Here is a 24,128-nt window from a genome sequence, read left to right on the forward strand (position 1 = left end):
AATCTACATTAACTTGAAGACATTATAGGTAAGATAAAAAATCAGGAGGAAAGTAAGTCAACAAGAGAGTGTGAAATGGAGAGAATAAAAATCCATAACACATCGAATTCAATATGCCAGGTTAGTCAATCATTAAAACATCCTTCATGGACCAGAAGCCACAGAAACGTATAGGTGAACCAAAAGAGCAGGAGCTATCAAATTACTGTAACCCACTGCAAAAAGCCAAATTAAAAAATCAATTTCAAAAGGAGGGAGGAGTCTAACTGAATATAAATCCATGGGAAATAACGATATACTGAATCGTGGTAACATCTTGAGACTGTGTAAAGCAATACAGGCGCTAGAAAGAATTAGAAGTACTGATATTGTGTCAATTGAATTTTTAGCAAGTGAAAGCATCAAGCAAGAATCGACTCTGGACCTCACCCACCTCTGTAGACCTTATTATTCAAGAATTACCTTTTTTTGGCTTGGAGAATAAAAGTTACCAGACCGTCCCAACCCTCCTACCCAAGTCTGTTTATTTCTCAAAAGAAAACAATTAAAAAATGGAAGGGGTCGGATAATAATCAGGCATACTCAATATTAAAAAATCCAGTAGGAAAACACATGGGGCAAACAGCAAAATTATTTACTGAGAACAAAAGAGAACCAACGTAGGACTTACAATTTGGTTGGTTAATGACAGCACTGCACGGACAAGGGAGGATTGACGACTTATAAATGATGGTCCCAAGAAGGGACTAACAAACTTAAGTGGTACAATACGAATATGCTCCTGGAATATAAAAGGAATTCAATCAAAATTACAAAATTAACATCTGACCTAAAGGTCAGAATATTTTCAAGTAATCTGCCAACAATAGACCTGGGCAACTGTTCCTTTTGGATTAGAAGTCTTTAAGGGATACTATATGTCCGTCATACCAACAAGTAGATACGGAAGCTCTTGTGGGGGCCTGGCTACTTTTATTTTAACAGAATTAGAAATGGAAAGTGAGGAGGAAGTACAAAATATAACTGACTGTTTGATAGTCAAACTACGATATAAAGACAAACGGATAAATAAAACACTCTTATTAATAAATGTATACATACACTCTGATTGCAGGTCAAGAATGGTTAGCAGCTCGACAACTATAATACTTCAGCAACTGGAAAAGGACACGCAACCTGAGGTCATCATTATGGGTGACTTTAATATAAACATGTTATGGTCTTATGTGAGAAATGAAGAAATACAACAACAGAACTACTTAAGGGAAATTCCGAGTCCCTGCTTGATATCAGATATTAGGGGAGAAAAGAATGGGGAAAATTGGGATTTTTTTAAAAAAAGATCTAGAAACCTTAGGTCTAAGGGTGCTAAATGGTTGTTTTCTGTAAAACAGGCCACCTGCCTAGACTTATCAAGCATTGGGTAACAAGTCACGAATAGACTACACAACAGCTTTGTTAGACTTATTTCAAAAGATTCTATCTTATCAGATCGGAGGATCAAACGGAAGTGACCATAATCAACAAATAATAGAGTTAAAGTTAAACTGTAAGGCATGGAGAGTATATGACACTTCTGGGAGACATAAATATGGTAAATTATAAGAAACTTTATTGGACTGAACTCACTAAAAAATCAATCATAGCAACATTGAATGCAATGGTTGAAATTTGTTTTGATGGAAATTGTTCTAACACTATCTAAAAAATGGTCCCTCTTTACAAATAAATTAGTTTTAAGCCAGAAACAAAAAGTTGGTAATAAAGAGCAGAAGGACAAAAAATCAATGGCGCTGGTTAAACTGTCTTCGGAAAGTCATCTAGTAAAAAAAGACCGTAATAAAATCTTAAGATTGGTTAAGAAACACCCAGGGAATCAAATCTATAGAGACGAATTAAAGAAGATAAATGCAGAAGTAAGAAAAATATTTTGGAATGAAAAAATGCAAAGAAAGCAAGCTCTTTGGGTAAAGGCATTATATACCAGTAGAGAGAACAATGCAAAGGGAATTTTGGTCTTCAATCAACAACTTAAATAGAACTAGTAGAGCAACTACATCTTCAGTCATTCCTGAGTCAGATTGGGTCAACTTCCTTCATTCACCCTTAAATTCCGACATAAGTAAGGATTTGAGTCACGCCGTAGATCATCTGAGAAAGTTAGAGGATAAAAAGAATACTGACATTTCTATTACGGAAGGTCAGTGTGCAAACTTATTAGGAAACAAAGATCTGATGGCGACCCTGGTCCAAACAGGATACCAGCTGCCTTCTATAAAGAGAATGCATTACTATGGGCCAGGTACTTAACATTAGTATTTAATCAAGCGGTGCAAACATTAACCATCCCTGCCACCTGGAGGGGTTTCATAATCTCACCTAGTTATAGGAGTGGTGAGTGGTCCCAAACCGCTAATTATAGAATAATAACATTACAATGAATCGAAGCCAAGGTCTCTGCATCAGTTCTTTTGAAAGAACTAACAGAATGGGCAGAGGAAAAGCATTCAATTCTTCCAAACCAATCAGGTTTCATACAAGGACAAGGCACGACAACAAATATATTAATACTTGGAATGTTAATAGAAAAATATAAAGTGAAAAAACAACCGCTATATCTATGTTTCGTTGATTTTAAATCAGCTTTTGATTGTGTAGATAGGCAAATTTTATGGAGGAAATTGGAAAACTACAGTATTAGCAATGGCCTTTTAAAAGCAATTCAGTTATTATATACCGAGACTTGGACAAGGGTTCGATTAGGTATGGCTCACGGCTATCAAGAAGAATAGATACATCTCAGGGTCTAAAGCAAGGATGCGTATTAGCACCGTATTTATTTAATTTATTTTTATCTGACCTTACGGAAGAACTGGATAACGAGCTGGCTCACTCTCTGAAAAGGGCTAACAAACAAATTTTAAATGTTTTGTATGCAGATGATGTTATATTGCTCAGCCAAACAAAGGTAGGGTTGCAGCGACTTATAAATAAAATATCAGTGTATCAAATTAAGAATAATATGGTAATAAATGAAACAAAAACAAAAGTAATGGAAGTCTGCAATAGGGCATGGAGCCAGAGTAAACATAAATGGTACTTATAAAGCTGACAGCTAGAACAAGTGAAACATTATAAAAAATTGGGCATGTGGTTAGTCTCTAGATTGGATAGTCTCTAGATTGGACTATGGCAACATCCTGTATCAGGGAGCCAATAAAGAGGTATTCCGGAGATTACAGATGGTACAGAACACTGTGGGGAGGTTGCTGTGTCATGTACCGAAAACATCATCCATCTCCGGCACGCATCGGGACCTTCACTGGCTGAGAATTGAACATCTAACCAAATTTAAAGCCATGTGCTTTGTGCATAAAATTAAACTTGGTACAGCTCCTCACTATTTAGGTTCCTTAGTCCAGCCATATCTCCCTGAATGCCCGCTTAGATCATCTTCCCAGGCCAAATACTCAGTCCCAAGATTTAAATCTGTCCGCATGGGGGGGCGCTCCTTCTCTTACCTGGCACCCGTACTGTACTGTGGAACACCCTCCCTATATCTGTTCGTCATGAAAATAATCATGTTAGCTTCCGTAAAAGCCTTAAGACCTGGCTATTTAATCAGTAATTCCGCCTGTTGACGCATCTGTCCTTGGTGCCGAGGAAACCTTCAGGTAGCTGTGTGCCTTGCAAATCTAATTTAATAATAATAATAATAATATGGTTTGACGACAAGGGCTCATTTTCTCAACCTAAAAAGAAGTAATTGCTTTATTATGGCCTTTCGTTCATTACATAGCTCTTTGGGTGGACCAACTTATTTTCCATTAATAAAGGTTATACAAGCAAAATTAATGCCCAATCTTACTTATGGAAGCAAAGTTATTTGTGGCATAGATTCTGCACTTTTGAACAATGCTATAACAAAAACATTTAAATATTTGTTTTGACTTTCGGTTAATGCATCAACGGCCCAGATCCGACTGGAATTCGGCTTTTGTAATCAGCAAGTTGTGAGGATGGGCTAGTATGTAGAGGTATGGAAACCAATATTTTTAATCCAATGAGCTGTCTACTCAGGCAAGAAATGAAAAAGAATCAAACTTCCCGTTTTTATTCATACCTTCAAACAGCACTAGAAGAATTGTCAGCGCACGACATTTGGGAGATGTCAACCCATTATCTTGTCGAAAATTAATTAATAGATTAACAAAACATCTATCCCTTTTAAAGGATAACAAGGTATTTAGTAGGAGATTTCATGCCTGGACGATAATGAGTGAATATACGATCCTCAAACTGTAACCATATCTAGAAATACCCTGGTCCATACAAATAAAGAACCTATACGCAAGATTTGGCAACCTGCCGGGACTAATGCATGCAAAGCCTTGGGTGAGACTAACTAAGCCAATCCCCTGTAGATTATGTAACCGATGGGAAGAAAATATTACACGTTTGGTTTGCATATGTATATCAATGAAGGTTGAAAGAAAGAGGTATTTAAAGATCTGTTTTAATGAAAGAGGGATACGATCATGCAGACAAGCCCTGTTAGCTTGTTTTAAGCCAACGGATATAGTAATGATTGCAAACTTTACAAAATGTATGACCCTTGTAAAAAAGAAATTGGAAGTCAGTGATTCGAGCATAATAGGAATGGAAGTTGCTGGTAGTTAGAGAACATTTTCACATGAGATATTGCACAAAAGTAAAGAGCCTATACCTGTAAATAATTGGTATTTTAATGAATTATATTAAAGATGAATTGAATTTGTATATTTAATGTATTTTTTATGACTTATTGTGCGTATCGCTTAATTGATGCACATAGTGGAATTCCCTTGTGTAGATTTGCTTTAATGATTGTGTACTTGTGATTTTAGAATTGTAAGATTTTAATGAATCATGCAATAAACTATTATTATTATCAATAGGTATAAGGTGTGGCAATTTAGGCACAGAGGATGTCCACATTTCCTTTCAATGCCCTCGTTTAAGAGAGAATTGGGGAGACATCAAACTTTCTTAGAAAGATATTCTAGGTGTGGAGATTACTCTGAGTGCATTGCTTGTTCTTTTTGAAGTAGATGAGATGACAAGCAATCTCCAAGATTGATCACATAGTGGGCTCATTTTCTACCTGATAATAATTGCTTGCAGAGAAATCTGTATGAAGTGGAGCGACCCTATACCTCAGAAAGTTGGAGATTGGATTAGGGTGGTAGTCAGGGTTTGGAGGTTAGATCAGGGCACAGAAACAAGCTCCCTACCGGCAATAGGGACTGATTTCTCATCTTGGTATTGTCCTTTGGGTGCCAGCCATATATTCCAATGATTACAGCAAAGCACCAACAGCGGTGAAGGTCTTGTATGGTGTCAGGACCCTTGGCAAATGCAGTGATCGCTGGGCGGATAGATAGATGGAGCAGTCCTTTAAGAGTTGCAGACGCTCTTGGTGGTATGAGGATAAAAAAATAAAAGATTGTCAAGGGCAGAATATTGAGGCACAGAATACTGAAAGGTAAGTGTACATAAGGAAGTATAGATTTACTAATCCTAACTCCATATCTACATGCCTTGAAGATATATATACTGTACAGCTACGTATATGTGAAGTTAGGTACCTGTTAATCTTTTCTATTGATATTCTGTGCTCGATATTGTGTTCCATCAATACTCTGGAGTGAATGTTCAGAGTGCATACCATTTGTTAAATGCCAAAAATCATAGGATTCCATCAGTAATCCCAAATGATAACCTTGTTGCGGCACACGAGTCTTGGACTGATTTTATTGCATGGATCCAGTTGCTCTATGCCACAATTACCAGTAGGATCAAAATGGGCAAAACTGCAGAGTTGTGCACACTAAGGCTGCATCCTATTGCCTCTCCTACTTGCACTGCCTATGGTGCGATCTCCTGGCGAGAAGCGGTGCAGGAAAGATCCCATGGCTGAGGCTTATCAAACATCTTTCACTAGCACTCGGAATGGGGGATCTGTGGTCGTCCTCCAAAGTAGCCTGCCCCCGGATTCCCAAAAAATCCTTGAGCATGGGCCTAAACCAACATCGCCTTGCCAATGTTCTTGCCAATTCCTTCTTGGGTAGGTTGACTGAGAATTTCCTCAATCTTAAAGCACTCCCCAGTTTTGAGGAATTTTTGGATTTTATCCAGCCCCCACTGGCTAAGAAATTGTATATTCAATTTTGGCACGGCTCATTGCCTTTTAGGGCCTTAACGCACAAATGGACTGGGAACCCACAATCAGTGATTACCTGCCCCGGGTGCGGGGTTGCAGAGGAGACATATCAGCACGTTCTGCTCTTTTGCCCCTCGTACCAAGGTGCGAGGGTCAAGTGGCTAATCCAGTTCTGCAGGTCCAGGGGTCTTAGAGACTACAGGGAAGTGCTGAGGATCTTAAGAGCTGACACTTCATCCCTGGCTGTGTTCGCAACACCAAGGTTCCTTCTCTCTGTGTGGTTTATTAGGTGTGCAACCTTAAAAGGAAGCCTAAATAACCCCATCACTAGTTAAGGCCCGCCTCTTGACCATGGTTGTGACGCCTTCCCTTTAGAACTCTTCTTGGGGCCTTAGCCATCCATCTTTATGACTGTTAATATGATATGGGTGTGTATTTTTATTGCTTTTCTTATTTTTTATGATATATTTTATGATTACTATCTATGTAAAGTCTTTTCAATGTAGTTTTCAACTTGATTTTATGGATCTGTAAATTGTCTTTTAATGGTTTTTAACCGAAAATAAAAGCTTTGACTAACTGACTGGCTATGGAAGTTAATTGAGTAGTCTTAAATCACACCTAGTGGACTGGGACATACTGATATGGGTGGCTATACACATGTCCTTGATGTATGTGGACAAAGCATTACTTTACATACACAACCTGATACACTCAGTGACCATCCAGCTAGAGATGGCAGATACATTTAATGCGAAGGAAGGGCAACAATTTAACAGGTACAAATCCACACATTTTACCCTTTTGGTGGATATGGTGACAAAGGAACCCTAGTCAATTTGGGGGTGGGTTGGAAAGCCAACAAATCTTCATTCTTGGGCATACAATTTGCTCATGACACAGCATATGTTATTCATGATAGTGGAAAATAATCAGTTTGCCATGATGTCTCTTTGTTTAACAGGGTTTCTTCCCAACAAAAATGCTTAGATATTTGGCTAAGGGAATTGAGTAAATTAGGGCTAGGGGTTTTGGGACTCCATGATTTGGAATCATACTCTAAAGATTCACAGTTTAACCATGAGGTGGACTGTTTGACAGATCAGACACTTTTAGAGAAAAGTCTGATCGAAGGGATGCAAGGATTTTTTGGCAGGTCTTAACCTGCCAGCGGGTGCTCCTTATCTGTCCAAGTGGCTCCCAGAGGTTAAAAAATTCTTTAGGAAAAGCTCAAACATACAAGATTGCCTGTATGGAGTTTGCAAAAAGAAAATTGATGGACGGAATGCAGAACAATGTCATACATTCACCCCAGTACAGAGATCCGGGCCTAAATCCATCGTTTCTTTGCTCAACATGCCATTCCAGTTTGGACCCAGCCATATGCAAATCAGTCTTGACCCTGCCCCCAATGGGAACAGTCCACCCCGAACTGCCAGGCCCGGTCCTCCCTGGAACGGAAACAAGCATCCTAGGACTGGTTTCGGGATTTCCTCCCTCATCAGCCAGGATAGCTTGACTCCAGTGGCATGGAGAGCACGGGACCCACATCTGGGCATACCTGTCCCACTCGAAGTAACAAATGCAAAAAGAACAATTGATGGACAGAATGCAGAACAATGTCATACATTCACCCCATTACAGAGATATGGGCCTAAATCCATCGTGTTTTTTGCTCACCATGCCATTCCAGTTTGGGCCCAGTCATATGCAAATCAGTCTTGACCCTGAGCCCAAAGGGAACAGTCCAGCCCGAACTGCCAAGCCATATCCTCCCTGGACTGGAAACAAGCAAACTAGGACCAGTTTCAGGCTTTCAGCCCTCGTCAGCCAGGAGAGCTTGACTCCAGTGGCATGGAGAGCACAGGCCCCACCACTGGCCATACCCGTCCCACTCGGGTTGACAAATGCAAAAAGTACAATTGATGGACAGAATGTAGAACAATGTCATACATTCACCCCAGTACAGAAATCTGGGCCTAAATCCATCGTTATTTTGATCACCATGCTATTCCAGTTTGGACCGAGACATTTACAATCAGTCTTGACCCTGTGCCAAATGGGAACAGTCCAGCCCAAACTGCCAGGCCAGGTCCTCCCTGGACTGGAAACAAGCATTTTAGGACCGATTTCGGGCTTTCAGCCCTCATCGGCCAGGATAGCTTGATTCCAGTGGCATGGAGCGCACCGGACCCACATATGGGCATACCCGTTCCACTCGGGGTGACAAATGCAAAAAGAACTGTTGATGCACAGAATGCAGAACAATGTCATACATTCACCCAAGTACAGAGACCTGGGCCTAAATCCATCATTTTTTGCTCACCATGGAATTCCAGTATTGACCCAGCCATATGCAAATCAGTCTTGACCCTCTGTCCAACGGGAACAGTCCAGCCCGAACTGCCAAGCCAGGTCCTGCCTAGAATAGAAACAAGTATCCTAGGACCGGTTTCGGGCTTTCAGCCCTCATCAGGCAGGACAGCTTGACTCCAGTGGCATAGAGAGCACGGGACCCACGTCTGGGCATACCCGTCCCACTCGGGGTGACAAATGCAAATAGAACTGTTGATGCACAGAATGCAGAACAATGTCATACATTCACACAAGTACAGATATATGGGCCTAAATCCATAATTGTTTTGCTCACCATGGAATTCCAGTATTGACCCATCCATATGCAAATCAGTCTTGACCCTCTGCCCAACGGAAACAGTCCAGCCCGAACTGCCAGGTCAGGTCCTCCCTGGATTGGAAAGAAGCATCCTAGGACCGGTTTCAGGCTTTCAGTCCTCATCAGGCAGGATCGCTTGACTCCAGTGGCATTGAAAGCATGGGACCCAAGTCTGGGCATACCCGTCCCACTTGGGGTGACAAATGCAAAAAGAACAATTGATGGACAGAATGCAGAACAATGTCATACATTCACCCCAGTACAGAGATCTGGGCCTAAATCCATCGTTTTTTTGCTCACCATGCCATTCCAGTTTGGACCCAGCCAAATGCAAATCTGTCTTGATCCTACGCTCAATGGGAACAGTCCAGCCTGAACTGCCAGGCGAGATCCTTCCTGGACTGGACTGGAAACAAGCATCCTAGGACCGGTTTCGGGCTTTCAGCCCTCATCAGGGAGAGCAGAGGACCCACATCTGGGCATACCCATTTCACTCGGGGTGACAAAAGCAAAAAGAACAATTGATGGACGGAATGCAGAACAATGTCATACATTCACCCCAGATTGTCACCTTTCGGATAATGAGTCAACAGGGGGTGGTCACAAAGTGGATAGACCGGGATGCATGAAAATCAGGGTTCTCTAGAGTACAGGTCAGATGTACTAAGAATGTATTCAATACAAATGGAGCAAATAGCACCCCAAGTTTTACAGAATTCATTCTGTTTTTGCAAACCAACCCATGTACTAATAGGTCATTAATCAAAAACCCAATTCGCACTGGGTCGTAATTCGACCTACTTATGAATATTAATGAGTTAGTTAAAAAATTGCAACCTACTGTGAATCGCAGTCAACACAGAGATGGTGGCCTGCTGAGGTCAGCAGACCACCATGTTTGTGATTGCTGTTCAATAAATAATTTTTTTTATTGCAACCTCTGACGAGTTTTAAGAAAAATTTAAATTGTAACTAATATTCATAAGAGTATGCAGAGGTATGTGGTACCTAGGATAACTGCCTACTCTTAAAAAAAATGTTTTCCACATTCTCAAAGTGAAACGAGTCCCTGGCGGACCTCTCCCCGTTTGTGAACGCCGTTATGTTTTATGGATGGATTTCCCACTGTGAATTAGTATTTGGAAGAGATGTCATAAACACTTCCTTTCAACATACTGATTCAGTTGCAAACCCATATTGTGGTTCTGTAATGTGTTACCAAATCACACTTTGGCTTTGTGAGGCTAAAAGACCTTTATTTGGTCACAAACTACACGATTTGGCGAATTGGACCTTTCCACTCACAAAAAGCCTTGTACATATGGTCCGAAATTCCCTGCATTTGAGAAAACGGCAGGGATTGAAGTCCAGACAGGACAATTTATACAACATGCTGGATTAGCTAAAATAGCACAAGTCCTGGCATTCTTTTTCACAGGAGTCAAAAGAGATGACAATGCTAAAGCAGGTACTTGCACTCACAGAGAGTGAAATACCGATCTCTGAATTGAATACAGCACTGGCAAATGCAGTCCTCAGCCCAAGCTTATGGTTAAGAATATGTAGGATGATGATGGGTTAAAACCACTGATGGAAGTGGAATGGACAATGGCTTGCACCTATATCAATTGCAATGTGGTTTAACTATCAACATAGAACTTAACTGACTCCCAAAGTACTGAGCAAAATATACCCTGTCAGCAAAACTTAGAATATGGAAAAAGGCTTTGTGCATGTGACGTGACATTGAAGGGAGTGCGCAAGGTGGGGCCTGGGCTCACTGTGCCACTGAAAACTAGCTAAACCTGGCCAATGAGCCCTGTGCATCAGGACACACACCAAATCCATAGACTCCAAACAGAGCTCCTACACTAACCACCTGAAGTGCATCCTGCTCAACACCCGCTCGGTCCACAAACACGCCATTGAACTTTGGAACCTACTCGACACCACATCGCCGGACGTCGCCTTTCTTAGAGAAACCTGGATGAACGCCTCATCAGCGCCCAACTTCGCCATAGCCATCCCGGACGGCTACAAGATCATCCGAAAGGACCGCATCAACCAAACAGGAGGAGGCATCGCCATCGTCCATAAGAACACCATCCGCATCACGACCAGTTCTGAGGACAACCTCACAAAAGCCGAACACCTTCACTTCCAGGTCCACACCGACCCTAAGACCACACTCAGAGGCACCCTCATCTATAGACCACCCGGACCCCGCACACAATTCAGCGAAGACATCACTGACTTCATCAGCCCACACGCCCTCCCCTCCGAGGACTACATTCTACTGGGAGACCTCAACTTCCACCTGAAAAAGAACAACGACAGCAACACCACCACCCTTCTGGACAACCTCGCCAATCTCGGACTCAAACAACTTGTTGACACCCCCACCCACTATGCCGGTCACACGCTCGACCCAATCTTCACCTCCAGCAAGCACATCTCCTTTAATCACACCACAGCTCTCCATTGGACGGACCACAGCTGCGTTCACTTCAACTACAAAAAGACTACGACCCACAACCACCCACAGCCATTTCCCCGGAGAAACTGGAACAAAATTACCACCGACCAGCTCTTCGCATTGCTTCATCAAAACCCTCCTGCAAAATCATCGGACCCAAACCAAGCAGCCACCAACCTCACACAATGGATCACCCACAGCGCTGACGAATTAGCACCCTTGAAAAACCATCAAATCAAGCAAGGCAGCAAAAAAGCCCCCTGGTTTAATGATGACCTTAAGAAATCCAAGAATATCTGTCGCACCCTCGAGAAAGCCTGGCGAAAAAACCCAACCACTGACAACCTGGCCACCTTCAAGAACGCCACCCACAAACACCACCAACTGATCCGATCCACCAAGAAATCAGCATTCAAGGATCGACTCGACAACAACGCCCACAACAGCAAGGAACTATTCAACATCGTCAAAGAGTTTACCAACCCCACCGCCGGCACCAACGACATCACTCCCTCCCAAGACCTCTGCGACTCTCTAGCTTCGTTCTTCCACAACAAAATCGCTGACATACATAACAGCTTTGAAGACCAGTCAACCCCACCCACCTCTGAACTAAAACCCCTCTCCAACAACCTTTGCGCCTGGAACACAATCACCACTGAAGACACCATCCGCCTGATGAACACCATCCACTCAGGATCACCAACTGACCCATGTCCCCACCACATTTTCAACAAAGCAGACTCCATTATCGCACCCCATCTCCGAGACGTCATCAACTGCTCCCTCAACTCCGCTACCTTCCCGGAAAGCTGGAAAAATGACGAACTCAGCGCCCTGTTGAAGAAACCCACAGCAGACCCCACTGAACTTAAAAACTAACGCCCTATTTCGCTCCTCCCATTCCCTTCCAAAGTCATTGAGAAAGCCGTCAACAGTCAACTCGCCGCCTTCCTCGAATCCAACAAATCCCTCGACCCTTCACAGTCCGGCTTCCGAGCCAAGCACAGCACCGAGACCGCTCTCATTGCAGCAACAGACGACATTCGAACTCTACTGGACAGCGGAGAGACAGCTGCCCTCATCCTGCTTGACCTATCCGCAGCCTTCGACACAGTCTGTCATAGCACCCTTATACAACGCCTCAGCAACGTCGGAATACAAGGAAAAGCATTGGACTGGATCATCTCGTTCCTCGCCGGAAGAACCCAGAGAGTCCGCCTCCCCCCTTTTAGATCAGAGGCCACCGAAGTCATCTGCGGCGTACCACAAGGATCTTCACTCAGTCCCACCCTCTTCAACGTATACATGAGTCCCCTCGCATCCATCGCGCGCCAACACAACCTCAACATTATCTCCTACGCAGAGACACCCAGCTGATCCTCTCCCTCACAAAAGACCCAAACACCGCCAAAACCAACCTACACGAAGGGATGAAAGAAGTAGCCGAGTGGATGAAGAACAGCCGTTTAAAACTGAACTTGGACAAAACGGAAGTCCTCATCTTAGGATCATTCCCCTCCGCCTGGGACGACTCATGGTGGCCACCGGCCCTGGGAACCGCACCCATACCAACGGACCACGCACGTAACCTGGGCTTCATCCTGGACTCCTCCCTCTCGATGACGAGACAAGTCAACGCCGTCTCATCATCATGCTTCAACATCCTACGTATGCTCAAAAAAATCTTCTGTTGGATCCCCACCGAAACAAGAAAGATGGTCACCCATGCACTGATCACAAGCCGACTGGACTACGGAAACACCCTTTACGCCGGAACCACAGCCAAACTACAGAAAAAAACTCCATAGCATCAAAAACGCCTCAGCCAGACTCATCCTAGACATCCCCCGCCAAGCTCACATTTCCGGTCACCTGAAAGACCTCCACTGGCTCCCAGTCAACAAGAGAATAACTTTCCGTCTCCTCACCCACGCACACAAAGCCCTATACGACCTAGGACCCGAATACCTCAACTCGCGCCTGTCCTTTTACACCCCCACCCGCCAACTACAATCGTCCAATCAAGCCCTCGCCGCAATTCCACGCATCCAAAGATCCACCATGGGAGGAAGATCCTTCTCCTACTTAGCGACCAAGACCTGGAATTCTCTACCCACCCACCTCCGCCTTACACAGAACCACCTCTCCTTCAGAAAACAACTAAAAACTTGGATATTCGATAAGTAAAGTTCCCCCCCCCCCCCCCCCCCCCCCTCCCTCAAGCACCTTGAGACCCTCCGGGTGATTAGTGCGCTATACAAATTCAAACTTGACTTGACTTGACTACCGACCCAAGCGTCTTCATCAGGAAAGCCACCTTTACTATATACCTAAAAACAAAAATGTATACTGAATTGTAAACAATGCTACTAAACAGTCAATGACAAAGAACACAAACATGAGATAATATATATATGAAAGATAAAAATGCCTCAGTGAAAAATCCCATCACCAATATACATGTGTAAATCAAACAGTATTAAAAGAATATAATAGAACTCCCATGGAATAAATCAAAAAGATATAGTGAATCAAAGTACAAAAGATCCAAATTAGTGCTCTCATGGACACAGAGTGAGATGGTGCTTGAATTTATTACTAAAGTGCAAAAGAGAAGGCAAAAACATATACAAAATATTACGCTTACTAAATCCACAACTGTGACGTGTAAGGGAATGCTGCATGGAAAAGGAGGTTCTATTAATTTTGGCAAACTGAGTCGGAGAATAAGAAATAGGATAATAGATGGTTACCTAGCTGATGATAGAGTCGCTATGCGTCTCTCGGCAACTATCTCAAAGCATACCCTAGTAGGTCTATTTAGGGGTGACCTATACACATTTAAAATTAAGATTTTGACAGGTCGAATTTGCAGTTTTAAAACTGCCCAGCCAGGCTACGATGGTAGGCCTGCAGTCATGTTTGCACTGTCACTGTAGTGGGTAGCACATTGCGTGCTGCAGTCCGCTAGTGCCATTTACCATAGAGGACCTAACTACACTTTGTACCATATACTAGGGACTTGAGGTTAAGTTAAAAATGCCAGTGTAGCCAATTTCAAGTTGTTTAAGAGGCCAGAGCACCAGTATCAGTCCAAAAATGTGGGTTATCAGGGAAAATAAAGTATTTTCCTACACTGGTCATGGAAGCTGAGATACTCGAATTTTATTTACGATCAAAATTTGAACTTTTACATATTCAAAACCTGTTACTTTGCAAATAAATCGCAAGCTGGGCCTGAACAAATCCAGTTAGGACATCTGGCCCAAATTGATTTCCTTTCTCATAATAAAGCCACATTCTCTCAAACAGATTTTTATTAAAAAAACAAGCTCACCTTTTTATCATATTCAAGGATATGGCCACATCATTGAAAATTACCTGGACCCTCGCTAGGTTATATATAGTAAATTGTGGAGCTAATGCTGCTGACAAAGTCAGTACAGTACTGAAAGTACGGTGAAGATATTACAAACTTATTTTTCAGAATAATAGTGGGCAATTACGCTCATGGATACTAGTTCTTTGTTAAATAAAGTTTGTGAAAAATCCCTTCCCACACACCTATTCTGCGGGAGAAGGACGTATTTTATTAGGAAAGTACACCACACATCAGGTTTATTTCTCAGCCTACAATTATTATTACTCATTATTATGTTGGCCTGCTAAGTGCAAATGGGATCGGTGCTGGAATCTAATCTTAATAAATGTATAATTAGGCCTCCAGTGGTGAAGGCAGTTCATAATGCACATTTTAAGACACATTTTTTAAAATCCAGAAATTATGTTTGCTAACTTTTCACACTAAAAAACAGCTGGTAGACATTGAGCATGAAAAGACTTTTATAAATGTCAAATGGAAATTATTGCCACACCAAATCATTATCATCTACGTAGTCAACAAACATAACAGGCAAAGTCAATTTCTTCCACCTTCTTTTAAAATGTGTCCAAGCTACTTAACATAGTACTGCAATTGAAAACCTGCAATAGTTTATCCACTTTTAATTACAAAATGTGCCCCATTTTACTTTGGAATTTACCTTCTTGAAGCCAAAAAAAACGCACTCAGGGTAGAAAGATAGTGGATTCTTAGCGCTTGATATAATGTTCGGTGGATGGGTTACTCCATCACAAAGTGAAATGTAATACTCTGTATAATTAGTGCTATTACATATACTGCACTTGCAATATGGCAGACAGGAAATTAAATGAAATAAAGTTTGCATAGTCCACAAATACCCTGATGTGGCTAGGTACTGGTAGACCCATAACCTACCCTGCCGAGCAGCTACAGAACACAGATATCAGGGAAACCTAGAGACAGTCTTATAAGTAAAAAAGCCATGTTTTCAGACTTTTCCTGAAAGGATGGTTCTCTAGTTCCAAGATATGGCGAAGCAGTGAGTTCCAATGTTTGGTAGTGGCATAGACAAAGAACCTGCCACACCATCTTGCCATACGAAATCGGGGTACTGTCAGCCATTTGCGTTGAGCCATGCGCAATGGCCCACTAGGGCAGTACCACTGAAACTTATACCTAAAGAATTGAGGTCCCTGACTGTGCAAAGCGCGGTATACATTGCAAAGAGCCTTAAAAAAAGTATCTTCCAAACTGGGAGCTAAGGCAATTTTTAAGCTCCAGATACCAATCAATATGAAGGGATTTTAAGAATAAGATGAGCTGCATTAGTCTGTACTATTTGCAATTTAGTTAAGGGACCCTGATTGATGTTGAAATATAGAGAGTTACGGTAGCCCAAACTAGATAAGATTAGTGCATTGATTACCGTTTTCCGTGCAGCCTCTGAGATGGAGGGAAATATTTTCTTTAAGGAACGAATGATGTTGAAACAGGAAGAGAGTGCCGATTAACCTGCGTATCAAAGGCAAGATTTTCATCAAACATCATCTTTAATATCCATTGCGTTTGTGATGGAGTAAACCTTCCCCTGAACTCTAAATCCTGATTATGATTCTAAATCTAAATGACAAAACTCTGCTGCCCTTACAAATTATGTCAACACATACGGTTGATGTTAGACCTGGCATCTTTTGGCGTGTTTCCTCTGCCTTTTTGCTTTCTGACCTCCTGGTTTTGACTCTGTTTTTGCTGGTTTAGTGTCTCTGCTCACTTTCTCACTGCAATTCGGTGTTAAAGTGCAAGTGCTCCTTTTGTAAATTGTATTATGGATTGGTGTTTCCATGATTGACATATTTGATTCACTAGTAAGTCTCTAGTAAAGTGCATGGAGGGTGCCAGGGCCTGTAAATCATATTCTGCTAGTGGGCCTGCAGCACTTGTTGTGCAACCCACACAAGAAAAACCTGTAAAGGGTTTTCAGATCTGCCACTGCAGGGTCTGTACGCAGTTAGTAACTGCCATGTCGACTTGGCAAGTGCACCCACTTGCTAGGCCCTAAGCGTCCCTTTTCTTACATGTAAGTCAACTCTAAGGTAGGCCCAAGTTGCCCTGTGGGCAGGGTCCTATGTATAGTGAAGGTAGGATATGTACTGGTGTGTGTAACATGTCCTGGTAGTGAATTACAGTGTACTTAGTTTTTCACTATGGAAAGTCCATCTGTCTAATAGGATAGCATGGGAGTTTACTTATAACATCTTATAAGCATATCTTCCCATTGGGACAGGATAGAGAAACAGGTCTTAATATGCCTCGACTCAGAATATAAAAATGCATCTTTTAGTAAAGACGCTTTTTTATGTTCTGTGTTTGAAAATGGCACTTTTAGAAAGCAGATATTTTCTTGTTTAGCCATCCTGTGTTCCTCTGCTGGGTTTGTGGATTGACTGTCTGGCTTTGGAGTGACAGGGCCTCGGGATGTGCATTCTCTTTAGACAGCTACTGGGGAGGGGGGTTCGAGGTGTGTCCTGCCTTTCCTGGATGAGTCAGGGCTGGGCTGAATAGATCTGGGCTGCATATCGAGTAGAGCGAGGAGATTTCCCTGCATTAGAATGGGGCTGGTCTGCCTGGACAATGCTGTCTCCGCCTTCTGCCAGGAAGCTGGGCCCGAGAGGACAGAAATGGTTTGGCCTGGCCACATATACTCTCTGCCCCAAAGATCAAAGAGAAAGGCTGTATAAATATTTTGGGGTCTAAACCCCAGAACTTTAGAACTCACTGAAATCAAGGAACCTGCCTAGAACAAGAGCTGGAAAAAATGCTAGGAGGAGTACTGCCACTTTGCTGTGTTGTTGCTTTGTTGGGTTGGCCTGCAGTTGCAGCTTCTGCCTTGAGCAATAAAAGACTGGACTGAACTTTCTTTACTTGTGCTGAGTATCTCCAAGGGCTTGAAGTAGAGCTTGCCTCCTGTTCTGAAATCTCTGGGACCTCAAAGACTTCACCGACCTCTGGGTATCGCCTCAGGAACCGTGGTTTCAGTTGCCACAGAGGGGGGAAAGCAACCTACTCCATCACCGACTCCGGCACTGGCTCTGTGTCCTGAAGGCACAGCAGATGGCACTGCTGCATCTCACACCACCACCCTGGTCTTACAGACAAAGACGACCGAAGCCGCCACCACTGAGCCACTGTCAAAGTCAAAGTCAAAATGTATGTTTATTATGACCGTAGTCTTTAAACAAAACAGTGAGCATAACACAATGAGGAGTGTATACAATAAATACCTATACTTATTTTAGAATGATATTCTTTTAAAAGCAGTTCTATATTTCATTTTCAAGGGTACAAATTCCACTTATAAAACACTAAACACCAATTAAAAATTATGATACCTAAAAACATGTTATAAGAGTTTAAAACCTATTCATATTTCTTAACGTCGTGCAAATTTCAGACAATAAAAATTCATACAGTACTACATTTTTCCTTGGGTCTCAGTGCACTCTGGGCCACCTTTAAGTATTTCCCTAGGGCAATTACAATATCAATGAAGGGTAATTCTGTTAGGAGGCTGGCTGCCTGCATCCTTGTTTTTATTCCATATTTTAGGAAAACCGGGCGCAGCCATAGTTTTCTCTGCTCTAGGAGAAACAGGCAGTCCAACAGAATATGCGGCCAGTCTCCCTTGGTTCTCAGCTTACACTTGCAGCAGCCTTCATGATCTAACATTTTAGCTTTGAGCTCTTTGTTTATTAGCCACGGGTTAATCCCAATTCGACACCTCAGGATCTCTTGCCTGAGCCCGCGGTTAGGAAGTCTATCAAGGTAGGGGAACCAGTTTTCATTTGACCAAGCATTTAACATATGCGCCACTGATTTTTTATTTGTTAGGTAGCCTATATCAATCGCTTTAGAAACTTCCCTCCCCCTTTGCTTCAGATCCCCTTTAGTACTAAGGACCCGAAGCGAATCTTGGTCCCAATCGATCTCCAAAGATTTGCAGATTCCTTTCAGTTTGTCTCTACAGCCTTTTGCCCATTTTAGCTCGCTTCTCATTATTTCATTGCGACACCAATATGCTACTTTTTGGTTTTCGGGGTCTTCCAATCTCTTCCAAAATCTAATCACAGCCATCTGGGATTGTATTTTCCAGGATTTTGTGGCTGTTTCTAACCTGATGGCTTGTATCATTGAAGATTGAGGAAGAGATAAGAGTATTTTTAAGCAATTCCCCTCTATCACGTCCCAAGATCCCTTACCACTCAAATAAAGGATCTCAGCGCCATATAAAACTTGAGATGGTATCATTGCTTCAAAAGCTCTCAGCATAGGTCGGTGTGACATCTCTCCATATACCCCATTAAACCTTTTTAAACCACATATGGAAGAGAGTGCCTTAGCTTTTTGGGTATCCAGGTGGGAGTTCCAGTTTAAAACTCTATCGAACCACAGACCCAGATATCGATATTCATTGACAGTCTCCAGTTTGAGATCACCTATATACCATTTAAATTTGCTTATCTTTTTCCCGAAGCATAGGGTTTTGGTTTTATCTAGATTGATTGTTAATAATTTATTGGCACAGTATGTATTGAAGGCATTGAGCTTCCTTTGTAGGCCCCTCTCGGTCTGGTCTACTATCACCAGATCGTCTGCGTACAGTAGGCAGGGTATTTTATTGCCATCCATTTTGGGGTTGGCACTCCCCTCCACCTCAAGATGTGCCGGAAGATCAGACAGGAAGATCGAAAAGAGCTGTGGGGCCAACACACAGCCTTGTCTTAGTCCATTTGCTATGGGTATTTTTAGTGTTAAAGAACCCACCTTATCCTTAATTACTTGACCCCAGTTTTCCCTGTGGAGTTCTTTTATTATAGTGAGTAGATCCTTAGGGATCTTCAGCCTCTCTAATAACTCCCATAGGCAGGCCCTATCCACCGAATCAAAGGCTGCTCTGAAGTCGACAAAACAGCAGCATAACTTGCCGTTCTGTTCCGTCGACATCATCGCCATCGCCCATAGCGCAAATCCGTGGTCTATTGTAGAGTGGCCTGCTCTAAAACCACCCTGTTCTGTGGGTATTATTTGAAACTCTTCTACCCATGCTTCCAGTTGTTTCAGCACAATTTTAGAGAACACTTTCTCGCCTATATCTAGCAGATTAATTAGCCGGTAGTTTTGTGGCTCCTCTTTGCTCCCTTTCTTGTGGATTGGCCTAATTATGGCCCCCTTCCAGGTTGGTGGCATTACCCCTTCTTTTAGGACAACCTGGAACATCTTGGCTAGAAATCTTGCCCACCATTTTACATCAGATTTCAATATTATCGCGGGGAGATTGTCCGGCCCTGCTGCCCGAGTTAGCTTGAGTTCTCTTACTGTGAGCTCAACATAGTCTTCCTTGAATTGATGTAATAGGTCATCCGAGATTTCTTGCCATAAATTAGACTCCACCTCCACTCTGGGGGTTCTTACCCCGTACAGATCCCTTGTGTACCCTTCCCATGCAGCCTCACTCACCACACAATTCAAATCTCCGTCTGATGTACCCGCTACAGACTTTACTAGACTCCAGAATTGCCTTAGGTTTTTATTCTCTATGGCTTCTAGTAGTTCTAACCAGCATTTTTCTTTATATTCTCTTTTTGCGTTGGTTACCAATTTCTTAAGTTCTTTTTTCAGCCTAACTAACTGGTCCTTTCTCGCTAATGTAAAATTCTTTTTTTGTCTTCTTTGTATTGCACGTATCTCCTTTTTCTTGTTTTGGCACACCACAGAGAACCCCTTGCATCGATTTGTATGTTTACCCATTGTGAGTTGGTTCCCTTTTAGTTTTAACTTTAAGCATTGGACCACCTCTTCTAATTTCCCTATAAACCATTCCAATTTTTTATTCTCACAGTTGTCTGGTGCTATTTTTAATTGCATGGTCTTCAATTTTTCCATGTATTCCTCGGTGAGGCGTATCGTCACCCGTTTGGGATACTCGACCTCCTGTGTGATTACCCTTTCTCTCAATAGATCCCTTCCTCCTGCTAATGTTATATGCAGGAGTTTGTGATCGCTCACTTCTTTTTGTTCTAACCTAAAATCCCTGATCAGGTTGAAGCTCCAGGCCTGCAGGAATATATAATCAATGGGGCAATTCTGTTGCCCCTGAATGAATGTCTTTCCTGCTGGTGAGTCTGTCTCTACTCTCCCATTTACGCAGTGGAAACCCCTACCTCCTAGGGTGTGTACTAGACCAAGATCTTGTTTTGAGATTTCCCCGATTGGGAACTTAGCCGGGTTTATCCCATACACCTCTAACTGTTCCCTATTCCATAGGTCTGCTTTTTTTGGATTCAGTTTATGGTTAAAATCCCCCATTATTAGTATTGTCTCTACGGGAAATTTTTCTAGGGTACTGTCTACATCCTCTTTAAAATGCTTCATTTCCCTTTCATACTCCTCCCTTTTATCCCACTGCATATATACATTCATTAAAATCATCATTTTATGTTTCTGTTCCACCTTCATGAGTTCAATTCTGCATGCTTGTACCCACTTGCATTTTATATTCAATATTTCGAAATCTCTCATAACTTTTGTTGATATCAAAGTCAGTAGCCCCCCCGAGGGCCGTCCATGCTTATTCTTTATGGCTGGCTGCTGAATATGGACGTATCCTTCAAATGTAGGGGTGTTGTCGCATAACCAGGTCTCTTGCAGGCAGGCAATGTCCACTTTATTTATAGCTTCCTTTATGTACTCACGTTTTTGCTCATTGCCTATCCCGTTAATATTCCAGGTTAAGAGACCTAAATCTTGCGACCCCCCTCCATCCTATTCAATGTCACTCAAAACGCCTACTTCCTCCATATCCAACGAGTTACTTAAGTTACCTTCTCCCATTGGGTTATTATGTAATGACCAGTTACCCCATGGGGAGTCGTTCCTTGTGTTATCTATTATGATGTTCAGGCGGCTTAAATCCTTTTCCGTTTCTCTGCAGAGAATCACTTGTCTCTTCTGAAGTCCGGCATGGTGATTTAGGAACTTGTTATCGGTGAGAGTTTTTATTTCTCTCTCTGGGATAATCCTTATTCCCTGTTGAGTTATTTCAGTTGATGCTTTCAGGATTGCCCTTTTCACCAGATCTGAGTGAAGGGTAATTTTTGTTACTTCCTTCCCATACCTGTTTTCTACAAAGCCGACATGCTGTAAATCTTTAGTACCAATCCCTTTCAGGCTGCCGCATTTTTCAAATTTGGTTAAAATCAGTGCCCTATTTAGGGGTCTTGGATTTCCTGTCGGCCTCTCTTTCCTCCCAGCTGGTACTAGATCCAGAAATAACCAGTTGTTCTTATCTCTCTCAGAGAGATTCGTGTTCGTTACCATCGCCTGTTGATAAGTGATTGATCTCACTGTTTGCCGCCCGTTCTTTCTCATATTAGGGTCTTCATAGATCTGGGTTCTTACTGTCCTTTGTTCGGTAACTCGATCATCCCTTTGCCTTACTTTCTGTTTCGTCGTACTAATGGAAGGGGAGATCTCGATTACCTGCTTGCATCTCAGCATTTTTCTTGGTACTCTCAGGGTCCTTGGGGTCTTTAGGGCTTTTGCCTCTACATGCATGGGTCTGCTTGTTGTGAAGGTCGCTGCTGATGCATTCAAGCTTGACTGTATCACCCCCGTCTCTGTTTCCTTCCCTTTTCTCTTCCCTTCTTGTTTCAGTTGCCTGTTTTTTCCAGTCTTGATCGTGGCCCCACGTGTGACATACCCCCCGCGCCTTTTTATCAGCATTGGTCTTCTTGATATATATACATTATCTGCAGACTCTTCTGCCTTCTTTGCTGATTGTTTTGCCGGTTGGTGATCACTTTCCAAAGATACTCTACTTTCTTCTTCTTCTAGTATTACCATGTCACTTTTCTCCTTTAACGGGGTTGAGACCATTGACATTGCCTTGTTTGGCATTTTGCTCTTTATTTCTCCTAGTTCCTCTTCTATTTTCTTTAGATGTTGTTTCTGAGCTTTCATCAAACCGTTATTTGAGAGGCTCACTTCCAGGATTCCTTGTAGAGCTTTCTGGAGTAACAAGATTACCTCTATCAGCGATGATGTTGGCGTTTCAGAGATCACCGAATCCTGTATTGTGTTTCTGGCCGGATTTACTTGGTTACTGGACCTTATGCTCTCTTGATGCGTTGAGCCACTGCTTGCACGGTAACCTGTGGGCCCGCGCCGCCTCACTTCACTTTGCCGCTCTGGTCTCACAGATGCCATCTCTGCCTGCTGACTTCGACACCTGGGACTGCACCATGACTTGTTGGCACCGCTTGTAAGTCCCACACCTCAGTCCGGACTGATCAACGCTAGCTCCCCGCAATCGGCTCTGTTGCTTGCACCGTTATCTGTCAGCACATCGCCCTTATCCTGGCGGTTTCTAGAGGAGGTGTTGATGGAGTTGGGTTTTGGGGAATACTTCCTCAGCCTGGCAAAAACTCTATACAGCGAGCCGCAAGTCCAGGTGCTGATCAAAGTAGCACTGTTGAAGGCCTTCCCCATCAGGAGAGGCAGGAGGCAGGGATGCCCCCTTTTACCCCTCCTCTTTGCATTGGCAATGGAGGCCTTCGCTTGCCTTGCACAATTGGATGCGCAGATTATGGTGTGGAAATGGCCTGGGAGGGGGGAGGACAAAATTGCCCTTTGCGCAGATGACGTTCTACTCTTTCTAGCAGAGCCAGCGCAGTCGGGTTTCCGGTGTTTCCGTGCGTTGAGTCTCTTCAAACAGGTCCTACGACTACAGCTGAACTGTGCTAAGTCTATTCTGGTCCCTCTCCATCTTTCGAGGGAGTGCTTCGACTGGCAGACCACAATACCCCTTCCGAGACAGTCCTTCAAGTACCTTGGGTTCTGAGTGGCCCTCCTTCTAGCCCTCGCCTGGTCGCTCAATGTAAACCCGCTAATGAAAAAGGTTCGAGCTGACCTCCTCAGATGGCAAGCGCTACCGTTGAACCCTATGGGTAGAATAGCCTTATTTAAAGTGATGATCTAGCCCAGGTTCTTTTATGTGCTTCAGAATGTACCCTTGCTCTTTTCATGGACGAGGTTCGGAGAGATAGACAGTTTAGCCACCAAGTTCCTCTGGGGAGGTCGGAGGCCCCGGTTAGCTCTCACCCAGTGTCGGATCCCGCCCTTCTAAGGTGGTCTGGAGATGACAAACCTGTACCTTTACTACTTGGCAACCCGGTTTCTTATTATACATAACTGGTTTAACGGTGGCTGGACGGACCCAGGGTATAGACTGGAACTGCATGTCCTGGGCCTGTCCAGCATCCAAGGGATGCTGTAAGGGTGCACCATCCCCAGAACTCTGCCCGCAGTCACGCGTAGGGTGCTTCTGGCCTGGCGGGCCTCTTTGCGCCACACT

This window comes from Lissotriton vulgaris, chromosome 10 (assembly GCF_964263255.1).
Source record: "Lissotriton vulgaris chromosome 10, aLisVul1.2, whole genome shotgun sequence".
Classification (NCBI taxonomy): domain Eukaryota; kingdom Metazoa; phylum Chordata; class Amphibia; order Caudata; family Salamandridae; genus Lissotriton; species Lissotriton vulgaris.